This window comes from Oenanthe melanoleuca, chromosome 11, assembly GCF_029582105.1.
Source record: "Oenanthe melanoleuca isolate GR-GAL-2019-014 chromosome 11, OMel1.0, whole genome shotgun sequence".
Taxonomy (NCBI): domain Eukaryota; kingdom Metazoa; phylum Chordata; class Aves; order Passeriformes; family Muscicapidae; genus Oenanthe; species Oenanthe melanoleuca.
The window spans coordinates 12,465,001-12,488,183 of NC_079345.1; the positions used below are offsets into that span (position 1 = coordinate 12,465,001).

At 43.0% G+C, this 23,183-nt stretch overlaps 1 protein-coding gene across 5 annotated transcripts in view; it reads left to right on the forward strand.

Moving 5' to 3' along the window:
- ZNF423 (zinc finger protein 423) overlaps positions 1–23,183 on the forward strand; it is a 227,824-nt gene that overhangs the window by 92,371 nt on the left and 112,270 nt on the right. Inside the window, exons 1-2 of one of the 5 annotated variants that reach the window (XM_056500810.1) lie at positions 1–352; positions 962–2,108. The exon at positions 1–352 is cut by the window's left edge and continues 574 nt beyond it. The exons of 3 other annotated variants lie outside the window; for them this stretch is intronic. The gene's annotated coding sequence lies outside the window, so the exon portion shown is untranslated. Of the gene's footprint in view, positions 353–961; positions 2,109–3,299; positions 3,360–23,183 lie in introns of those variants that run through there. One more of the 5 variants, XM_056500811.1, reaches the window with a different exon arrangement.

A 23,183-nucleotide genomic window follows, 5' to 3' on the forward strand; every position in this document is an offset into this window, starting at 1 on the left:
TTTTGTATTTTTTATTTGTGTGTATGTGTTTGTGTATGTGGGAGATATTTTTGGTTCCTGCTAGGCTTCTTTGCAGCAAAGCCCCTTTCTAGAATTTACTTTCCTTTATTAGAGTTGCAGCTCGGCTTTGTGTGGGCCTCTGGGGGGTTTGGCCAGCCGTTGGCAATTTCTCTCAGACACCCAATTACCCCTGACGTCAATGCCGTCTCTCCCATCTCCCTTGGGTGCCCACATTTTTTCCTTTGTAACACTAATAGCTGACTAGCTAAGTGCCTGTTATTTCCTTGGCAGAAGATTTGATTGTGTTTTGGGCCGGATACTAAATCCAAAAACTATGTAAAAATGTCAATAGGTGAGTGCACATTGATTTCGGTTAGTCACAGTGATATTTGAGCCCCTTCGGGGGCTCTGTCTGGGGAAGTATTTTACAAGAAAGATAATATAACAGAAAATTACTGGAGCTGCACAGGTCTCTGGTGGATTTCTTAGGGGCCTGCTAAGTTTCTGTAGAATCAACAAATGCTTTATTAATCTAAATTTGCGGTTTTGTTCCTGCCTCTCTTCGCCGGCTCGGGCTCGCCGGAGGAGGCTCGGCGGGAGCGGGGCGGCCGGCGGCAGGGCCGGGCCGGGCCGGGGGGCGGCGGGGCGGCCGCGGGCCCCTGGCGGGCCGGCCGGGGCTGCGGCGCACGATAAGGCGGGGCCGGGGGGCCCGTGCCAGCTGCGCGGGGCCCGCGCTGACTGGGAGCGCCTGATAAGGGCCCCGCGCGGCAGCCAGCCGGCAGCGCCGCTCCGCCGGCGCGCTGCGGGCCGCGCCTGCCAAGCGAAGTTAAACACTGCCGGGCCGGGGGCGGCGGGCAGGGCTGCGCTGCAAGATAATGCTAATTGATTGAATCAAAGTCGCACAGCAGCCTTGTTTTTTCCCTCGCAATTAATTTTTTTTTTTTTTTTTTCTAATTTTCAGACTGAAGTATCCGAAGAGCTCAGGTTGCACCGAGCACATGCTGCACTAAAAGATAATAAGCACATGCCCTCTTCAGCTTTTTGGGGGAAATTCAGGCCAAGAAAAGGCACAATTAAATAAAAAGCACCCCCTTAAAGTTGTGAGCACGCGGCTCCAGGCTCAGCAGAGCGTGCTCTTAAGGACAGGGAAAACCAATGGTTTTTCCAGGTCGCCAGGCCGTGTGCTAGCTGGCTACCAGTGACGAGCAGTCCCTTTTGCCCACAAAGCCAGCAGATAGTGACACCAGAGAAGGCGATTGACGGGGGACTGAGCTCTGCAGTGTCCGCACATTGGGCATTTCTGCAGCCCTTCTTCCTCTCTGGCTCCCCACCACAACGTCATACCCCACAGAGATATGTAGAGGAAGACAGAGATTGATGTCATTTGTGTTTTTGTAAGAGTTGCTTTGCAGGTTTAGTTTAGCCGGTTTGGATCGTTTTCACTAGTAGCTTGTCTGCCAGAAATGTTTCTTCTCTTTTAAGGGGATTTCTCCCCAATATAGCGTTCAGGAGTCGTAGTGTAGTTGTGTGTTTTGAGTAAATAAAACCTTTTAGTCTTTGGCAATTGCATCTGCAAGCAGTAAAATCTTATGTCAGCACAGCGTGTAGAGTACAGGATACCTAATACCTAGTAAGCCATTAAAAAAAGTCTTCTGCTTGATCAGATATAGTACTTAATGTATAGTGCTGTATCGTGCCCACCACATAATTAGTATTGAGAGTGGAAAAGCCTCCCCTGTGGACTATGACACTACAGACCTAAACTGGCATTTTTTCCACACATTAGAGTTTTCTTTCTTTAGTGGAGGACATTTCTTTGCTTGTTTTAAAAATCATTCTTTAAGACTTAACAGACTGTATTAGCGTATTGTGTATCTTAAATGAACCTTGCAAGCTCTAGCAGTGTATTCTTCTTCCCATATAGGCACTGTTTAGGGTGGGCAGGCAAGTAGTATTGTAGTGCCAGAGTGATCAAACGTTGGCTCGGAAAAAAACAAAAACCCAACCCTAACCTGGGAAATAAAATTAACCAACCGACTTTTGTTGGATCCCATCCTGGAACAAGTGTATGTATGGATGTGCTAGGAAAATGAATGGGCCTTATTGAGGTAAGACACTGTGGTTTATCTAATCATGAAAAAGTTGGGATTTTCAGTAGATCTCTGTCATGTTTTCCTCAGAATGGCAACAGATGATTTCTTTATGTGTGGGCCAGATTCATGGGATTTCTTCCCAACTAGTGAAAGCATGGAACATTTTCTATCTGTTTGGGCAGGAGCAGGGTATCCTGATATCCTATCAAACAGACTAATAGGTCTCTTCTGCTGAAAGAGCTGGTAATCTGCCTTGTCATGACCATTGGTTATGAAAGGGACAAGTCAGCTGTGAAAAAAGAGGACTTTCTTGAAGGAGCCATGTAAAAACTTTGGCCTAATGCCAACACAACCATTGCTGATCAACTTTGGCAGGGACATGGCACAGATTAGAGACTCCTTGTGCAGAAAATAGGGTTTTCTTTTCTTATAGGCCTGAGAGCCTACTAGGTTTCTGTTGCTGACCTCCCCTCTTTGACGTTTCAGGTTCCAGTATAATTAAACTCACAACTGTAATGTGGTCTTGTCTCTTTAGCCACTGTGGTATGACTGGCAGGTGATACTGTCCTTCTCTACCTTAAATACAGCTGGTGAACTGCTCCAAGGCAGTCAGATGTTTTTAGACTCAAGCAGTGCTTGGTAGCACCCCTTTCACCCTCCTCCCAGCCTGGCCAGTGTGCTCAGCCCATTGGTCTCAGAAGTGTTGACAGCAATGTAGAAAACAGGTGCCCAAGCAGAAGTACTGTGAGGTCATTTGGATAGATAAAAGTGAGTAAAATTCATGGAGATAAGGTGCACCCACTCAGCACCTGCCCACTGTGCTCCTCTGTGCTAAGAGCACACTGCTGCCAGCGGGGCTGCTGCCAGGCTGTGCTGGCATTGAGCACTCTGGGCTGAGCCACCAGCCCTGCCTGGGAGGGGCGTGGGGAAAGGACAAAACCAGCTTCTGCTGGAAAGATTTAAAAAATTGCCCCTGTGCTAAGATGCAATGCTGAGTTTTGGGGTGTGAGCCAGTCTGTAGGGCACTGGCAGTGACAGGCAGCTGGAGGAGCTGGTCTCCCGTGAACCAAGTTCTGAAATTAGAAGGGGGCAGATTTTAACTCAAAACGAAACAAAGAGCGGGGCTGGCTGTCTCTCCCAGGCCGAGGCGCGTTGGTGGCTGTAGGTTTTCCTGTTGTGTCACCTCCAGTGCGGGTGCCAGCTGCGTGAGGCGCGGGCACAGCAGAGACCGCAGCAGGACGGACACGCTGCGCTCCCCATGCTGAGGTGGGACCTGTTCTCCTGCCCCACACGCCTCTGTGGGGTGCAGAGGGGCCAGGGCTGCCGTGGGTGGGCAGGGGGTGGTGAAGGGGAAGGTGAGGTGGGGCAGGAGTCACTGGTGGCATTGGTGGGAAGCAGGTGGCTGGCGCTGTGTCGGGGACACAGCAGGGCTGGTACCTCTGAGGACAGAGGGAAGGAGGCTGAGGGACACTGCAAATACCAGGGGCAGTTAAGATACCTTAAGGACACCTTCTCAGTAGTTTGCTGGGAAACAGACTTGTATGCTTGTTTTGCCAAATCCTAGATTCTAAATGTACAGTGGGACATAAAGGACACACTAGAGGAAAAGCTGGGTGAATTTTCCAAGCAGTGAAGGTAGGAGAGTAGTAACAGGGTAGCAGCTGATTGGGAGGTGGCAGTGAGAGAGGAAATATCACCATGGAGGGCAGCAGAAAAGAGAAGAATGGAGAGGGAAGCATCACCAAAATGATTTCTATCCCTCTGTTAAGACCTTGGGACATTTGTGAGTGAAACAACTCCTTTTCCAGGAGCATTTCCTTTTCCCTACCTTTGTACAGGCCTGTGTGGCCTTGCAGCCCAGGTCTTTTTCCGTTTCTAGGTATGTGTTACACCTATTACCAAAGTGTCACTAAGGTATTAGCATGGTTTTCAGGTGACTGCTCTGACAATGTTCTTGCCATAGAATTCACAGAACTTCACTCAAGTCACGGCCAGAACACTATACCTGCCCTGGAGAATAAGGAGGAAATTCACCAGGTTATTTTAAGTTGATTCTGTGGAGGCATGCAGGAATATATCCAAGTTAAACTCAAAGGGAAATTATCAGATTGGCAGCAGATTTCATCAGGTTTATAGTTGCATTAGGAATCTCATATGAATCTTTAAAAATGTTTTAGAATTAAAAAGCATAAAGGTTTCGAGGAAACTTTTCACACAAAAATGATCAGTATGACTATGTATCTCATACAGGACAAGTAGCAAGTTCAGTAAGGCAGCAGTTACTCTATGTTGAGACAGCCATGTGACCATAAACACTGGAGCAATGTGAATAGCCAGTAGGAAGCATCAGAGTCCTGTTTTGTTTTTCAGTTGTATGCAAGTGTGCAGGAGACTTGTGAAATTGTTCTTTCAGCTCTGGTAGTGCCTGGTTTAAAGAATGTTAGCTGAGCAATAGTGCCTTTTTGAAGCAAATAGTCTTTAACTTTTCCCCCCTAATCTGTGTTAAGTCCACCTAGATCTTCTTGTAATTTTGGCAGTTTTTGGTTTTTGGGTTTTTTTTTCGAGATCTTCAATGGGCAGCAGTCTCTCCATTGCTATGTATTGATTCTCTCTTTTACATTGCTTTTATAGCCCCCCATTGTCCCTGGTCTAGTATTCACAGATCTGGTGGACAAAGCAGTTGGCAAGGAAAGTGAATGACTTCAGGAAGGGATAAACATGTATGCTCTGACCATGGAGATGACAGAAATGTAGAAAGGATGGATAGAGGGTAAGCAAGGTCTTGAAATTGGGGAAGCTGATGGATTGTTTTCCAGAGGAAGGTTAGAATAACAGGACTGGAAATGGGGGCAGAGGATGTGAGTCAGGGTGGGAACTGCCAAGAGGAAGATGAGAGATGTCAAAAAAGCACAGGGAAAGAAGAAGGGGAATAGACTGGTGAAAGGTAGAGTGGATCTAGAAGCAGCAACTAAGAAGTGAAACACACAGGCTAAGATAGTTGACTCAGAAGAGGTGGGAAGTGTAAGATGAAATGAACAACTTCAGCAAAGGATAATATCTTCCACTCTTAAGAAATTCCAAAACTTAGTAGAAGGAAGAAATGCATCTACTTAGTTTTACTTTCCTGTGCTTTTGGCCAGGCAGTTCTGCTTTCTTTCAACGTTGATGACTGTCTCATGATTTCCCTGAGACATTATCATAGAAATAGACATGGAAAGTAAATGTCCTGTTTCGAGGAAGCATGGTCAGCTGGTGTCTTCTCTACCCAGTGAGAGATAGGCTTCCAGTAGCTAGCCTATTAGAGAAATTTTTTTGGTAAAGTGTCTTTAAAAAAAAAAAAAATGAAAATGACTGGTGAGTTACTTCTGGTAGCAAAAACCCAAGACTTTGAGATGGTGATCTCCATATCTCCTTTCCAAACTACATTACTCTGTGATTGATCCTTCTGAGGAAAAAGAAATTGTGAATTTGAGTTTTGTTTCTGGTGCAGGTTGAAAAGGTTTAATGAGTAGTGCTCTGTTCTAGCAAAGTTAGATGACAACCAGATGATTGACTTTCACAGGCAAAATAAGAATTCACAATCCCAAAAGCAAATGTTGCTTGAGTTCCTAGGTAAATAACTCAGTTACCTCTGCAAGGTGCTCTTCTCTTGGGTTAGAGTCAGCAGCCACTTAAGGATGTTCCTCCCTTTGCAGGAATACCCATGGGTTTCCAGAAAGTAAGACAGGAAAAGGCACACATGCTCCTAGTGACGGCAGCTTAAGCTCATTACTCTGATTTTGAGATATGCTGGCATTGTCTCAACAGCCTACATTCACATTTATGGCCTTTCCAGACTACTTATCTAGGAGAGAGTGTGTGCTCAGCCTGCTCCGCTTATGTCTGAGCTTGAGCTCAGGGCCCAACAAAGCTCACCATGGCTTGGGCAGCACCAGCATTGGACTCTCAAAGATGCAAAGGCATGAACACAAAGTGGAGGTAGCTCTCCATGCAAATCTTTAACTTCTGGCAGTCCCGTTGGTGATACCACTGTCTCCTGAGGTTGTCTGAACAAATGCATCAAAAATAGCTGAACTGTTAGTAAATTATTCCCTCCCATGAATGAGCATGTAGGTATTTTTCTAATGAGATAAAAGAAAATTAGTCTTATTCTGCACCAACTATATTAGTTTGCATTCCAGTTAATTCCTTTGTGCTAATTCATCTTGGAGTGCTTTGGAAGATTTCTCAGCATCTACCAGTGAATTTTGTGGGACAGTCTATGGAAAGGACAGAACATTTGCCGAAGAGCCTTTACTATATTTTCCCATTAGAATTCTCAACTCAGTGCTGAGGTTTCAAGAGGCTTTGAGAGAGCTGGTGGAGCCTCCTTTTGAACCCATCATGGATTTTTTTCTTTGGATTTTATTTCCTTTAAAGATTTTTCCCTTCCGTATGGCAACCTGCTTTTGCCAAATGAGTAAGGCACTCCAGTTCTTCCCAGCTTTTGCCCCATTTACCACCTTCCAAAAAGATTGCAGTGGCTGTATGACCACATCTCAGATTTTCCCCAGAGGGATCTCTGATTTCTTTTCAATCAGTTCATTTAATTGACCATGTGTATTTCCCTAGCCCTTGTGGCTCCCTGAGTGCAACTATTCGTCAGAAGCTGGATCTTAAGCATCCTTTTCATGTTTTACCTGGAGAATTTCTTAAATCATCTCATCTGTTCTTGGCATTTGGGGCTAAGCCCAAAAGGGAAGCTCTCTCAATCAAAAGGCTATCTAAATGGATAATATGATACTTTGAGACCTGTAACAAGGAGGCAAATGTCCCAGTCCCACTGCTCCCATGCTGATCCCAGCAGAGCCCCCATAGCTTTGAAGGGTTGTTTGGGCAGGGTTCCCAACGCGGATGTTTGCAAGACAGCTAACTGGAACTTGGTATACACGTACCTAGCATACTGCTTAGATGTAGAGCCTAGGCATGATGCCCACTTTGGAAAGCAGCTTTGTAGTCTATATCTGCTTAATTTAGTCCTCAGCGGGCCTCCTGAGAATGGCTGTTTGCTGCATGTTAGGGTCCAAGAGCAGGAAGCGATGGAGGCAACTTTCATCAGAAAGAAGATGAAGTAACTTGGCACTTGTTGGGAGTTTGAGGCTAAATCATAGAAGATCATCCTTACTGCTTGTCTAAGGAGTTTCCAAGCTGTAAATAGGATGGGAAAAGATGTTCCCCTTTTCTAGATGGTGTCTTGGTGACTTGAGCTTTCTTCTTCCAAGTCTATAAAATTCTGTTTGAATGCTTTTCATGCTCTAGTTTGGCATACAGCAGAAACCAAGCAAACTGACCTGAGACAGGAATGCATTTTCCTCTTCAGTGACTTCTGTCTGTGTCCACTGCTAGCATCTATATTAGCAAATGCAATTTCTTGGGAACATCCCAGAGCTTGTCTTGTCCAGAATATTTCTAATAGTGCAAAGCACTGTTATTTCCTAGAAAGTTTGGTCAGCTTCTTCCACATCAATTTTTGAATCCCTCTTCTGTTACTTCCTTATGACATGTTTTATTCTGTCTTTTTAAAAATAAACATTCAGGGGTTGGACTATATATCTGCAGAGGTTCCTTCTAACCCTGGCTATTCTGATTCCATGAAACTTAAGTCAGGAGTAATTAGAGAGAAATGCACTACATTTGAAGTAAGAATAGGAGGAAGTAAATGGTACAATGTGTCACTACAGTCAATGGTCAGATATCTGAATTTTATTCTTGAGGGCTAAGTTAAATAAAAAGAGATAATTTTAAATAACTTGACATTCCCTTAATGATCCATGAAAGGTAAATCCGAACATTTGACTTCATTGCAATAATACAGCTAGTTTAAATTTTTATTGTTTTTAAGCCTGCAGCCAGCAGGCTGGAGCAAGTTATTTGCAGCATATTTTTAAGTCCATATCAAAATATTAGCCATAACTGTCTGCTGTGTATAAAAAAAAAGGGGGGGGGTGTATGTTTGAAGTTTAATCATGCTTCTACTTATGCTCAGTCCCAGAGCAATCCTTTTTTCTGCTGCTGAGCTCAAACAGCTAGTAGCCAGGTTTGATCTGCTGCCCCATGGAGCAGTGCCCTATGTGAATTTGAAGTTTTCTCAACCCGGGAGGCCTGCAAATAAAGACTAGCCTCAGGTAGCCAGAGCTCTCCTTCCCAAAGCAGCTCCCGGGGCGCTGCCTGGAGCAGTCCTCCTGAAATTGTTTCAGGCAATTGCTACAGACTATCTCTACTACTGTCCCTCTTACCCCTCCTTCCCTCTCCTCCTCTTGGCATAAAGGGAGGAGTTTTTGGAGTCCAGGAGTCCTATTTGACTTTAATAAAATGAAGAAAAAATTTAAAAAAATAAAAAGCAGAGCAGTTTGTAGGGAACTGGCACAGACTGTGGAAACAGGAGCCACAGCAAGACAAAACCCAGTGGCCTTCAAAACTTTTTTCCCTTCTTTCTCACCACATGACTTGGAGGATGTGGACAGTAATTAAAGGACCCCCTAGCTCTTCATTTTCTGTGCCTGGTCCTTTGATCTGGTTCGTGTCGGGTAGCTATTTTCATTGTTCCTGTCTTTTCTTTTATTCTCACCCAGCCCCTTTGATGTGAGCAATGATGATCTTTAATTCCAAAATAGGAGATGGGCAGGATAGCAGTACTGGCCTTATATAATGCATCTTTCACATCTTATTTTTAAACTTGAGCATAATAGGTGTAAGTCAGAGCCTGGGGAACATTAACCCTTTCCATACACTGCTGAGGAGGTTAAGAGCCTATCACTTTTGGTAATGGCAGTCAGGTTAATCTTCTGTAGATGCCTACAGATGCATTTGTGAAAAAGATTATTATTGTTATTATTATTTTCCTGCAAATATGATGGATCTCAAAATATAATCTGGAGGGAGTTTGTCCTAATTGTTCCCATGTGGGAAAAATGTGCTGAGAAAGAACAGTAAAGCTAATGCAGTTATTCTGACTGGCTTCACTTGGCAGCACAGTGGGAGTGAAGCGTACTGTTTATTAGTGTATGTTAATGAACTATAAGGGACAAGCTGCAGGTGGCGGTTTATGAACTGTTAGCTCAGGTAAGATAGATGACAATATGGAGGTTATTAGTAACATTAGCAGCAGAGAAGGGCTGGAGGTTCTTAGTGTTGTCTTGAAATCACAGAAGCCCAGTATGTCTCTGTGTACTGCCTCTTCCTCACGGGGACCACAAACCAAGTAGCTGCACTCCAGCCAGGGTGGGTGGCACTGAGGCTGGAGCCCCATCAGATGTGGCATGTGCAGGAACCCCTCTGCCAGCCACCTGGGGGGCCACTCCCCTGCCAGGCTGCATGGGGAGGCACATGTGACACCCCTGTGCCACCCTTTGGAGAGTGGCACCTGTGACACCCCTGTGCTACCCTTTGGAGAGTGTCACATGTGGCACCCCTGTGCTGTGCTTTGGAGAGTGGCACACAGGGCCCCTCCGTGCCATGCTTTGGAGGGTGTCACACACGTGGAGGGCAGCACAATGGCCCCGTGTCCCTGCAGTGACACTCTCCAAAGCGTGGCACATGTGCCACCCTTTGGAGGGTGTCACACACGTGGAGGGCAGCACAATGGCCCCGTGTCCCTGCAGTGGCACATGTGCCACCCTTTGGAGGGTGTCACACACGTGGAGGGCAGCACAATGGCCCCGTGTCCCTGCAGTGGCACATGTGCCATGCTTTGGAGGGTGTCACACACGTGGAGGGCAGCACAATGGCCCCGTGTCCCTGCAGTGGCACATGTGCCACCCTTTGGAGGGTGTCACACACGTGGAGGGCAGCACAATGGCCCCAGTCCCTACAGCGCGGAGCCCCCCGTGCCCCCCGCAGCCCCAGGGAGGCAGGTGGTGCTGGCGCAGCCCTGCCCGCGGTGTCCCCGGGGAGCTCCGCATTACCGCGGTCCCCATCTGCCTCGGCGGCACCTCCTCCCTCCGGGCCCCAGCAACAATGGCTCTGCTGCTGCTGCTGCGCCCTGCCCGAGCCGGCCCGGTGACATTTGCAGGGTTCAGCCGTCACAGCACAATCCGCTCGGGAAATGCAGCTGTACTTGTAAATAGGGAGCCCAGAATTTTCAAACTTCGTGTCTTGAGGCACCAGCGCCATGGAGGGGGAGCTCAGCTTTCCCCAGTGCCTTTTGTTTTAGTAGGATTTGTGACTGTCTAAAAATTAGGAAAACTATAGGTCTGCTGCTAAACCACTTAAACATTAATGTTTGAACATCATGTCACTGTTTTTTGTGTTCAGAAGAAGACTTAAATGGGCACGAATGAAAAATAAAATCCCAACATTTTCCTGGTAGAATTAATTGGAGCCAAAATATAACAAATTGTCGATAAGAAATAACAAAGAAGCAGTGTGGATAACAAAGATTAAGTGTGGTAATAGACAGAGACAGCCTGATGAGTCTGATTATGTTTTAATTTAAAGCCTGCCTTTTTCTTTTCATTCACAAAATATATATATGCATATGTAGCTTCATGTCTGAAACAATTTTAGTTGTGGATTTATACGTTCATGACACCAGCTCTTTTAGGGACATAAAATGTGTGTTATGTTTGTGTAGTTCTTAAAATAACAGCTGTTTATTAGATAACTTTTAGCGCCATTCTTATTATATGTTATGGTCCTGGATCAGCAAAGTAATTCAGCAGATGCCCAACTTAAGCACGTGATGGGACACGTAGGCTTTTCAGCCTGCACTTGCTTAAACCTGAGCACATGCTTAAATAGTTTGCTGAATAGGGGCCAAGACCAGATGTAGTGAATACCTATAATTAACTTTGTTAAATGGCTTACAATATGCCACTTGTTTCCATGTGCTTTTAAATTTCCCACTTGAACATTATTTGGGCTGAACTTCTGTGTGTTTGTCCTTTTCAGTAGGGCTTTTTTTTTTTTTTTTTTTTTTTTTCCTAATTAAATATATTTGGTTCCCTCAGAATATTTCTGTTAGGTATGAAAGAGGAAAAATTCTCTTCCAGTACAGCTGGTCTTTAATACCAGTGGTTTTGTAGCTGGATTGCTTTAAGGAAATAAGGGAAGGAAAGGTTGTAGAAAGGAATAATATTTCACTGGAGCAGCTTCTACAGTTGGAAAAAGTAGACACACTTCTGAGACCTGGCAAAGGGATGTGGAACCTGTAATCTTGTCCACTTTTTTCCAGCTATATCAGCTAATCTAATAATAGAACCTTATAGGGCCATGTAATTTCTTTTTTTAGACAGAGAAAACAAACATTGAAATTGCAAAGGGGAAAGTTGGCACCAATACATTCCTCAATGAGTGCTAGGGCCCTTTCTTCACTTGGAAAGGAAAAAAAAAATCCATCTTTCTAAAGCAACCCTGTTTTAAGGGCTCAAGCACGCCCAGATAGCCTCTAGTTAGGTTTCAGCAGTCTAATGAAGCCTGCCTTTTTTGTGATTTCACTGCACATACTCCCTGCCTGCCTTGATTGGCAGCTGGGTAGCAGACCTCTGCAGCTGTGACAATTTGCCTGAGGGAGACTGTAAGTGTCTCATTGAAACTTGCATTGTAAAATCCTCCAAAATGCCTCCCATAATATTAGGCACAGGAGAAAAACACAGGTGTGAAAAACTTTCACAGATCCCATGAGTTCAATGTCTCTTGGCAGCTTTGGTAGATTCAGTGTTATAATATAAATTTTAAACTTGCTTTTGCAAAACAGAAGTTGTTCCGTCTTTGTCACAAGAAGTGGTGAAAACAGCAGTGCCTGTACCACACTTGCCTTTCCAGGGAGATGAGGATTGGGTATCCATGGGTGAGACCTGTGTAACCTGCCTGCTGTGACTCTGCAGCCCATTCCAGCACAGACAGGGCTCAGGTGTCCCCGCTGCCGGGGCACCTCGCTGGCACCGCACAGTTTTAGGAGCTCCTGTTTCCCGAGTGAGAGCATGGTCTCATCCTGTCCAAAAATGAACACTCCTTGATTGATTCTGCTTCCAGTGAAGGAGGGATTTGAAAACCTAAGAGGTCTCTCCATTAATTCAACCTTCCTATATGTATGTACGATCATTTTCTCTTCCACTGGTTAAGTAGCTTAATGCACTCCTCACTGGCACATAGGTGAGATTCAACATTGCCAGCATGACTGGAAGATGAATCTTGGCTTCTAATGCCTGATCCTTTTGCTGGTGTGTTTGTTCCCAACTGCTTGCCTGTGTGTTACAGCAACTTTGCTTCTTACATTTGCCATAAAAGAATCTCAATATGACTGCAGCCTTAAGATCTGGCACTTCAACAGTCTCAGTAGGTTCAACACAATATTCAGGAATTAAAGTTCTGAAGAAATGCAAGCAGCTAAATTTAGACTTAAGAAACGTGCCTGATTTGAGTGAGCTGTGGAATACTGATACATGGAAGTTTCCCTACAAGCCAGCTGGGCTTTATTTGTTGCTTAAAGGGAGGAGATTTTAGTTAAGTTGGAACATTTGATTTGCTTTCTTGAATTGTTTTTGATTAGTGGCTGAGTGCAAGGTTAAGCTTTAATAACATATCCATTGTAATAAAATCATGCTGGTGAGTGATACATGTGGGTAAAAAGATTTAGATATACTAGTCTGTTAAACTAATACAATTTGGAAGTCCTCTGGAAATAAGCACATAAAATAAGAATCAAAGGCAAATTAAAAGATTTTTTTAACTCTTTCTGGGGCTAAAATTTTTGTGACCAGACTGGCCTGTTCTGGCAAGCTTGGTGAACACGGCAGCATGGCTGCAGCCTTGATAAACGAGAAACTGTTTTAAATTCAGTAATCTAAAGTGTTAATGCATCACTGAGTTTCTGCTGCGATGCACTGATGACAGACCCAATGACTAGTTAAAGCTGGAAATAAATCTCAAATTCAAATGACATTCAAAAGTTTCATGAGAGACTCTCAGTACTTTTCACCTTCTGTTCTGGACTACAAACTTCGGTCAGTTCAAGACAAATCAAGGATGTAATGTGTAGATTTTGTGAGCTGGTAGTTGCAGTAGGGCTGAGGTTTTAGTTTCAGATTTTTATCAGGGTTTTCTGCTCTCGGTGCTTTCCGCAGACTGTCCTAAAAGCCACAAAATTTGTGTGATGTATAGTGATTCAATGTACTGTAAACTACACAAGAGGGCTCAGTTTCATGGATGTGTGAAGCTTTTGTGTAAATGTTTTTAGTGGAGTCAATTGAGAAGCTGAACTCAAAGTTCAGTTGAGCATTAGGAGTATCAATTGAAAGCTCAATTTGAGTTAGTTGCTTGTTGAAACTGGTTCATTTCACTGGAACATTTTAAACAAACTTTGTGAAGCAGTTCAGTATTATGTTTCTTATTTCACAGATGGGGAAACTGAGGCAAAAGCTATGGAGTTTCTTACCTTTCTAATGCGGTTGGAAATGTTAACAGAACGTGGAGCCTCCAGACAGTGCTGCTGATGTGTCATTGACTGCTCTGTACTGCTCCTTGTCTAGCAGAGGAGTCTAGTTTGTCAAAGGGAAGGGGTTTTGTCTCATCATTGAGGAAGGAAATGGATTTAAATGTCAAAGGTTGGGGAAGCCATTGTCTTCCCTTTTATGGCAGCGAACATGTCATGTTCCTCTGCTTACCAAATAAATGAAACTATAAAGGAAATGGTAGTTTTGGAAAAAAAAAACCAACCCAGCACTGTAATCCAGAGCATCTGTTTTCTACTGTATTTTTTCCCCTGGTCTCTTTTTATAATTTACATCCAAAGCATGGAGTGACAGAATTTGGCAGACTCGGTTCTGTACAGTAGAGCTTAATGGTTTTGTAGCAGGGAATAAATAAAGCCCCTCAAGCCTGCTTAGTTCTCACCCATGCACATGAGCAGGGAGTGGGGGAAGGAGTGTTGTATTTTTCTTGGAAAAAGACCTTTTCGGTTTCTCCTAATCTGGCACCTGGAGGTCCAGCTGTGCTGGCTTGGGGCTGTGTGTAGCCTTGTGCATGGGAAAGATGATGGACAGGCCGCTGTAGAAGTTGAAATGTTTCACGTCTCTACAGGCAATATGTATAGCTGTATTTGTGAATAGTGGCAGGGCGCAGTTGGAGGTGGAATTACTCTTCAAACAATGATTTGCCGATAGTGCTGCAGTCTGGGCTGGTTTCTGTTGCGATTTGTGGGGAGGGCCAGCAGTGCCTGGATTTTCCAGCTTTGCTTGCTCGTGCTACGGCAGCCATGGAGCCTCTGTGCCTGCCATCATTGCTTCCTGTCTCCATGAGCTGACTGTAAATTATTTTTCCTGGTTTGAGCTCTGCACATAGCCTGGAAATGTGTCACTCTGGTTATGTTTGGCTTGGTCTTCTGCTAATTTATACCAGTTTCTACTTCAATATATTTCCATTGGCTTAATTCAATGGCAGTATTTCTCATTTACTTGGGTATAAGTAAGAATACTGGGTTCATTACTCCTAACAGTTTAGTAATCTTTATTAATTTTTGCTCTTCAGTCGCACAAATGCCAAGGTTAATTTGCTCTTAAACACTTGATTTTGTAGGACATAAAATGATTCCGTATTTAAAAAAGAAAATGGAGTTCAGTTTTATTCTGCAATGAGGTCTACGTTGGGGGATGGTGGGTTTTGTTTGTTTGGATTACAGAATTTAGAAAATGTTGGATTAATATTTGAGAACTGGAAGATTTAATTTGCCCTCACTGGTAATCTTGTGGATCCTCTGGATTCTTCAGCTGTGGACTGGGAGCTGATATGGAGTGGCCCAAAATGTTTCTAGTGCCCCTAGTAATAAGTGATTTTAATGGAGAACTTTTCACAGCAGAGGACTCAGAGATACAGTCTGTGCTTTAATAAAGATGCTATGTCTCCACAGTGTACATTAGTCAGTGAGTTAAACAAGCATCAACATTAAAACAGACATTATCCCCTGCAGTGTATTTTCTTAGTGCTTTGTCCATTACAGCTCTCAAATGGTAAGGTTTCTAGTCCTTCCTGTTGGAAACAGCTCTTTTCTAACATTTATTGTGGATATTTTCCCAGTGTCCAGCATAAAATTTTGCTTTCTTCTCTCCTCTTGCCCTCCCAAATGCTCACTGGAATGCAGTGATGGTGTTTACCGTACATGAACCCCTTGGAAGCAGTTCCTGCACCTTCCTTAGCTGTTCTTTAACAAAGATACAGATAATCAAACCTTTTAACCTTTCCTCATAAATCAGTCCATCCAGCCCATTAATCACTTCTGTTGCCTTCTTCTGAATTCTCTCCAATTCGTCATCATCTGGTGGCTGGGGACTGCACGGTGACCACAGCCCTGCATGGACGTTCAGTACCAGCCCACAGCACCCAGTGATCAGGATTTATTTATTTTTTCTCTCTTTCCTTTTGCTTCATTCCTAGTCAGAATATATGTTCTACCCACTCTGCATAATCACTACTTTAAAACATTTATGGAGATAATTTGCAGCCTTACAGACTCTCTATCATTCTCTGATGTTGAGTTAGCAGAGGTTGAAACAGCGAAGGATTGAACGTGACACTTTGTGTCTCTCCCTCCCTCCCTTCCCCTGCTCCACACCCCAAAATAAACAACACAACTCTTCATTTGGTGCATATGGTCATATTGAATGTGAGGAAAGAGGTAGCATTAGATAGGAAAAAAAGATGCTGAAAATATAATTGCCTAATTGTGAATCCTAAGTAGTGCAGGCAGCAGGGGCGGCCCTGACTCGAAGAAATCAGAGGGTCACTAATTCATACTGCCAACATCCTAATTAGCTGTGCAAATGTAATGTTTATATTGTTGGGGATGGATTACAATTTCCATTGTAGAATGGAAAGAAATAAATTAATTGTGTCAGTGGAGCTATGTAGAAAACACTCCTGCCACCCCATTAAACCATGAGAAGTAGCTTAGCTACTAAAAAAAGTTTGTTTTCAGGCTGATGCGCAAGTCTAATTGGGTTTCCAAAGAAAGGAACATGTTTTAATTATTAATTAGAAATCAGAGGAGTAAAAGAGTGGAAATCTGCTTCAGCTGGAGGTTTTGCTCAATGCTGGATTTCTCCTTAATAAGCTGAAACATTCCAGGCCTGCCTTAGTTAGCAGTTGGGTGCAGTGGCTTTACTCGGGGGGTAGACATCTTAATGCTCATGTAATTATCATGTAATTATTTTGTAATGTGGGATCAAAATTTTGCATAGATGGCATTCTTTCACTGAACTTGAAAAATAAAAAGTTGTGTTCATTAATGCAGTGATTCAGTCATTTTGGTCTAAGAAGCAGGGTTTCCTCATCCCCCTCCCTATCTCTTTAAGACACAAATATTTTGAAACAGTTTTAGAGATGGTGACCTCAAGATGAATAGAATTATTTAATTTAGATTTTATTGAATATTTATCAGATTTCTTGTTGGTAATGCTGCCTTTCAACAGAAGTGTCAAGTGGGTTGCAATTAGCATCAAAGCTGATAGGTACAAATAAGTGATGATCCTGTCTGCTAACACAGGGTGTGCAGGTTCATAAAGGAGAATTCTTGTGGAAGTCGCTTTCTCTCTATGAATTTTCTTCCCTGTTGCCATTGAACTTCTGGAATCAAAGTTGTTAAAGACTGATAGACTTTGTCAGCTGTTAAGTGGATTATGGCCCATCATAATAAATATTCCCTATGGAGAGATGGGGTATGTTCTCATGAACAGAAAGTATGGAGCTGCCTCTTTTGACTTGTGCTTTCTAGTGTCTAGAAGTACTCTTGAGCAGAGCTCTGCTCTGTTTGCAATTGCACACAGCTTGTCTGCACAGATGAAAATGTTATTGGGTCAGTGCTGTAGCTGTTATGGCTGGAAATCAGTGACAGTCTGGATCCAAGCTGAATTGCAGGTTAAACCTGACAAGTTAAAGAACAAAGCAAGAGCTGCTGGCTCTTGAGTTCCCAGATGTTTGTAGATCCATGTGTGTCTTAAGAGGAACTGCCCATTAAATATCTCAGCTTTAATAGGAAAAGGGGACGGGAAAGAAGAGCATATGACTCCATATGGCTCCCTCAGCATGGCAGTAAATCCTTGTGTTAGTGGGGTGCAACTGTGAGGAAGTACAGAGCTGTCTCCTAATGTTGCTGTTTCATAGCAAAAAATCCATGGAAGAGATGGGGAGGATATAGCTATTTGTGAAGTGGATGGTTTCCTTTGGGGTTATGGCTTCCTTGAACTTAATAGATGCAGCATTATAATAAACAAAATATCTGACTTAACAACCATTAAGAAGCATTAAATTGGCCTTTTTCATGCGTCTGCTGAAATTATTATGTTTGAACATGTTTGGTTTGTATTCACAAAAGAAGTAAAATTTCCTGATTGTGGGCCATTTAGCACCTGTTTCTGCCTATAAGACTCAATATACCTTATCCAAAACCTCATTTTAAGAAGGAACAAGTGACTTTCTTAGTTGTTCTTTATCAGATAGCTGCACTGTGCTGTCCTACCCCTTCTCTGTAGTTCTTTTACATGATGTTTAGTTGTAAAGGATTTGACAAAGATGGATAACCAAATATCAATAAGGGACACTATGATTTGTGTTGCTACCAAGAGCTAATTCTGCTTATGTGAATTGTGAGGTAGCTTTGGTCCCCCTCCCTACTAACAAAGCTTTCCCTATTATCAGAAAGGAAACCACCTTCATGACTTGTATTCTCCCAGCAGATGTCAGGTTAGGCTTCATACTGTAGTGGAAGTAACAAGTAATTAAGAATAACAAGCAATTGTGATGAAAAACTCAAAAGAAAACCTTCACTTTCAAGGGGCCATATGTTGGTAGAAGTGCTCCCCAGCTGAACCATATGGATGGGTGGAATGTAGGATCTCCTGCACATTGGAAAGGGGCCGTAATAATTTGTGACTTGACATACTATTGCCATTTTTCCTTTTGATCAGGCCAGACATCCACAGGTCTTTGTTACATCCTTGTAGGAGAATGCATGTGGGTCTCTGCAAACTAAGTATCTTAGGATCAGAGTTAAAAGCAAGTGTGTCTTTAATTAAAACAAGACCAGCTTCTGACAGAAGTTGCCTTGGTCAGATGACAGTCAATGATCCTGTTCCCTCCCCTCTCTTGCTGGAACCTGGGAAAACAGTTGCAAGTACTATTTTAAAGGCTGTTTTGCCAAGTGTCTGGCAAATGCTTTATGTCAAAACATCCATCTTTTCCCTCTGTGGGCAAAGAACGAGCCCAACTCACTCATATGTTCATTGGCCACACTAAGAAGGCTAAACACCATCCAGTAAAATGCTTTAGCTGCAGAAGTGGAACTGGTTCTTTATTTTGTGGAGGCCGCTTTATCTCTTTGTGAAAAAGGAAGTACAAAGTACTGCAGTGGAGCAATAATAGAGATGTATCAGAAACCATGGATAGTCTTTAATCAACTTCAGCAGCTTCATGGAAATTTTGCAAAAGGGTTTTAGGCTGAGATTTGTAGAAGAGTGCACAGTGATGTCTTAGAAAGGGACATCATGAAGCCTCGTGTGTGTGTGTGGGAAGGGACTGCTGACATTGACATCTAATATCTTGAATATATGTTCTGCTGTTGTACCTCCTGGCACAGCCTTGGTAATTTCTTCATCCACTACAACTTCAGGAAGCTCATTTGGTTGTGTGGGAGAGGATGTGATTAACAGCAGTGGCATGTGCCTAGCACTGCTGTGTGATTTGCAGAGTACTTGTGAGATGCCTGAAGGGTGTTTATGTTCATGTTGCCATTTTCAGTAATCAACTCTTATTGATTTTTTTCACAAGAAATCAAAGTTATTTTATAGGAAAATATTATGGAGGTTTCTCTTTGATCAATGGATTTTTGATTTCAAAAACTTGCAGCAACTTAGAAGCTTTTGTGCTTTTTGGCTCCCTGTGCTTCAGCACACTCATAAACCCATCTTTGAACTAGTCTGGGAAGTGTTTGACGTGGAACATTTGCTGAAGTATTGTTTTTCTTCCTAAGCCATCAGTGGAACAACTTGCTGCTTCCTTCTTGCATGAAAAGGCTGGCCCACCTCAATCACTCTTAGCACCAGGAAACCCCAACACAGCCAAAATAACCTCCATATCTAACTTACATGCAGGCAGCATCAAGTTTGGGAGGTCAGTAGTATACGGTTTGCAAGTTCTTGCATTACACGCTATCAGTAGAAGTGTTTTTAATGGAATACAGATTCTAACACAAGCAATAAATTCAGGCCCTATAAGCACAGATTTAGGTATTGTTTAGTCTTCCTTAGTTTAGAGAGAGGCTTTTGCAGTCAGCTACTCTGCAGTGGGCTAATGCTGGCTGCCTGCCAGATGCCCACCCAGCTGCCCTCTCCCTCCCCCAGCCTCAAGAGGACTGGCAGAGAAAGGAAGATGGAAAAGCTGAGTTGAGATGCAGACAGGGAGATGGCTCAGTAATTACTGTCATGGGCAGAGCAGACTAGATTTGGGGGAAGCTAACTTAATTTTCCTTCATGCCCCAGGAGTGCAGGGCTATGGGGGTTGTGGCCAGTGCAGTAATGGTCAGTCAGTGGCAGCTCTGCCGTGGAGCCAGCTGTATCCAGCCCAGGGCAGCCCCTGACCCCTTCCCACAGAAGCCCCCTGCAGCCCCACAGCCCAGCCTGGCCACGCACACCCAGTGCACACTCACATTTCCAGCCTGTGCTGTGCAGCACGGCCCGGCCAGCCTGACCCCTGGCCTCCAAGCAGATGTCTCCAACTTTTCTTGCCTGCTGTCAGGGTAAGTAGGTGATGGGCTCTCACATGAATGTTGATCCTGAGCCTGGCTTGTGGAGGCCCTCTTTGATGTTTTATTTTGGCTACTTGCCAGGGGGTCCAATTTTTAAAGCACAGGGGTAACGATCAGATTATTTTTATTACCCCTGCTTCAGAATTCACTGTTCTGCAGACATTGTTTCCTGCACTCTTGCTGGGTAGCAAAATGTCCCTGGAAAGGACATGCCACCAGATGCAAGATCTGTTTCTGTGTTGCTGGGAGGAGTAACACAGGGACTGCAAAAGTTGTCTGGCTGTTCAAATACTAATGTCACAAACTGTGGCTTGCTCTTCACTGCTTTCCTCATTTAGCCATCCCTGAGCACTATTTGGAAACAAGCACAATGCAGCTGGTGGATCAAGAAAAGCATTCCTTGCTTTTGTTCTGGATACCTGGTGGTGTGTGTTAGCATGTTGTGCTACAAGAGTAAGAGTATGTTGTACAAAAACTCAGTATAGAATTAATACCTGCCTGGAGGTTTCTCTGTACTTAGGTGGGAAATTCAGCCTTATCAATCATTCTCTGTGTTTCACTCTTCAGAATAAGTACCATTCAGCTTTACGGGCTGCCTAATTTATTAATCTGAGTAAAAAGAAGACAAAGATCTATCTGATTCATTGAATATAATCTTCTGGGCAGATCAGGAAGATGAAGAAAAATACTGAGTGCTGGCTTGGAATAGAAATCTTCAAATATTATCATTTGATCTAGAAATAAACTGGCAGAACACAAAGGTTGCCTACATTTAACATTCATAGCATTTTACTACTAGATCCGGTGCTTATCTCAGATGTCAGAAAATAAGAGACTTTGCACAAAAGCTGAGTTTTATTCATTTTGTGACACTCTTTCTAATGCTACCCAAACCAGCATGTGTTGGTCTAATTGCCCTTCTGTATCTCCATTTTTATATCACTGTAGCTCTTTGGAATTTGGAAATTCTTGATTACCCTGTGTACTGTAACATTTGAAGCTGTGCTTGAGCCTAACTGCATTTTGATGCCCCTGCTTGCTTTAAATGGCAGAAGCACTGAATATAAATTGGAATATATTAGCATTTTGCTGACTTAAAAGATGACATTTATTGTGAGGCATAAAGAGTTAATCTTAGACTTTTAGCTCTGAGCTTACTTTACTGAGCTTCTGCATACACGTGTTAATTTTCTCAGATGAGGGATAATGGATGTCACTTGAGAAAACAATACTGATTTGGGTTCTTTCATAGTTTGTGGGTTTATGTCCCACATGGTATAGAAGCAGGCTCTGGGAGATTGCCTGAAATATGCCTGGCCTCTCAGCTGCACTAAAAATAATTCTTGCTTCCCTCATTTCTAGAAGTAATTCTGACATGCTGCAAACCTTTACCAGGTTCTTGTTTAGGAAAAAGATTTCCCTTCAGCATTCAAATAATAATAAGGGAATGGTCTTTAGGTGTGACTGTTGTATTTCCAAACCACTCCTTTGTAAAAATGCATGTGTGTTGTGGATTTGTTTTGTTTGATCATTTTGTTATGAAGCGTTCTTGGTTGGGTGACCTTTCTTTGAGAGCAGCAGTTCACATTAGATTTTGGCAAAATGGGTTTGATCATCCTTGCTTTACTAAGCACTAGCACCTAGATGACAGTAATTCACCCTCTAATACCCCCACAAAACCTATTTATGCAGAACTTGACATGATTTGCAGTCTCTGTAAAGGAGGAATATAGAACTTAAGCAGTGCCTAGAATTATTTTTTTGACCTCCATTTAAGTTACTGGTTGAAGTATTAGACTCTTCAGACAACTGAGCTGTTCTTGCTCTAACCTGGCACTTAGCACCTTATAACAGAGTTGCATTATGAATTCTGTGCCATTCATGTGTCTCTCTCCTAACTTGAAGGTGGAAAAATTGCAATGGAAATCTCTGCCCAGCATTGGAGAGTTTCAGGCAGCCAATTAAATTGATCTTAGTAGCGATAATAGTCCACTGTAAGGCAACACAATCACAACCTTTTTATAAATATTTGCTGACCATTGTCCATTTTAACTGTAACACATTGCCTGTGAATGCCAGTAAGTATCCCAATGTCAGGGTACACATTGAGCTTTGTGATCCACAGCACATGCAGGTACAGAGGTGTTGTTTTATTTGTTTCTGGAGACAGAAAAAAAGGCTGGCAACTAATAGATTCAAGAGATGTTTTTTTCCAACACCAATTTTAAGGAAGTGTGTGAATGGAAAAATTTGTTGCTTAGAATTCAGATAACATCTGCATTAATATGGTATATTGTAAGGATCATTAATGTTCAGAGTATATTATCAGGTGTTCTCTAATGCACTTTTGATGAGCTGTAATGATGCTTGCTGTAGTGTTTTTTCATCTCTACTCTCCCTCCCTTTTTTTTTCTGCTTGATTGTAATAATGACTTAACCCAGGTGGTAGACTCTATCCAGAAAGTGCCCAAGGGAAATATTATTCCCTAGTACCAGCAAACATCACAGATAGTCATTGAGTTCACTATGAAGTTTCCTCAGGAGGGAAGATCTTGGATCTCCCCTTGGGTATCTGGACCTGCCCCACATTTGCAGTGTAATAATCTGGCTTTGGGATGAGATGGAGAAATGGCAGAGAGAAACAAGATGAAAAATGTAAGTGGAAGGGAAGGAAAAAAAGCCAGTAATATACAGTAGCTTATAAAGTTACTGGTTTTTGTTAGAATATAACTTATCATAGAATAGGGTCCTGGAAAGTATTTGGATCATTTTGACATTATTATTGAAGAGCACAGTGCAGTTTAAAATGACAAGGATGAGTGCAAGGATAGAGATTCTTCCTTTTGGATATCTCAGGGTATTGGTTGGTTGTGATCCTGCTAGAAAATACTTCTGGTTTTTGGATATGACTGATATTTATCCTTAATATTTGTCTTTTGTCGCTCTCTTAATCTGCACTATCAGCCAGGAAATGTATTTTAAAGCTCTGGTTTCCTGGTCCTTGTTATGCCACCCAGTTGCACAGAACAGCAAGCTTTAAACAAATGTCACAGATATGGTGTAGATTTGTCAAGTAGACAAAGTGTCTAAAAGTGAAAAAGTGAAAATGCAAGCAATGGTGATAGAAAAATACTACACATGCTTTTCAACTGAGCAAAGTCTTTGTAGTAGTGAGTGTGCAGAGTTTCAGGTATCACTCACTGTTTGCCATTAGGATTTACTGGCAGTAGCCATCACAGGCACCATAAGGAAGAGTAAATCACATTAGTTGTTCGAAAGATGGTGTCTTGTAAGTTTACCTGGGTTTACATGCATGTGGG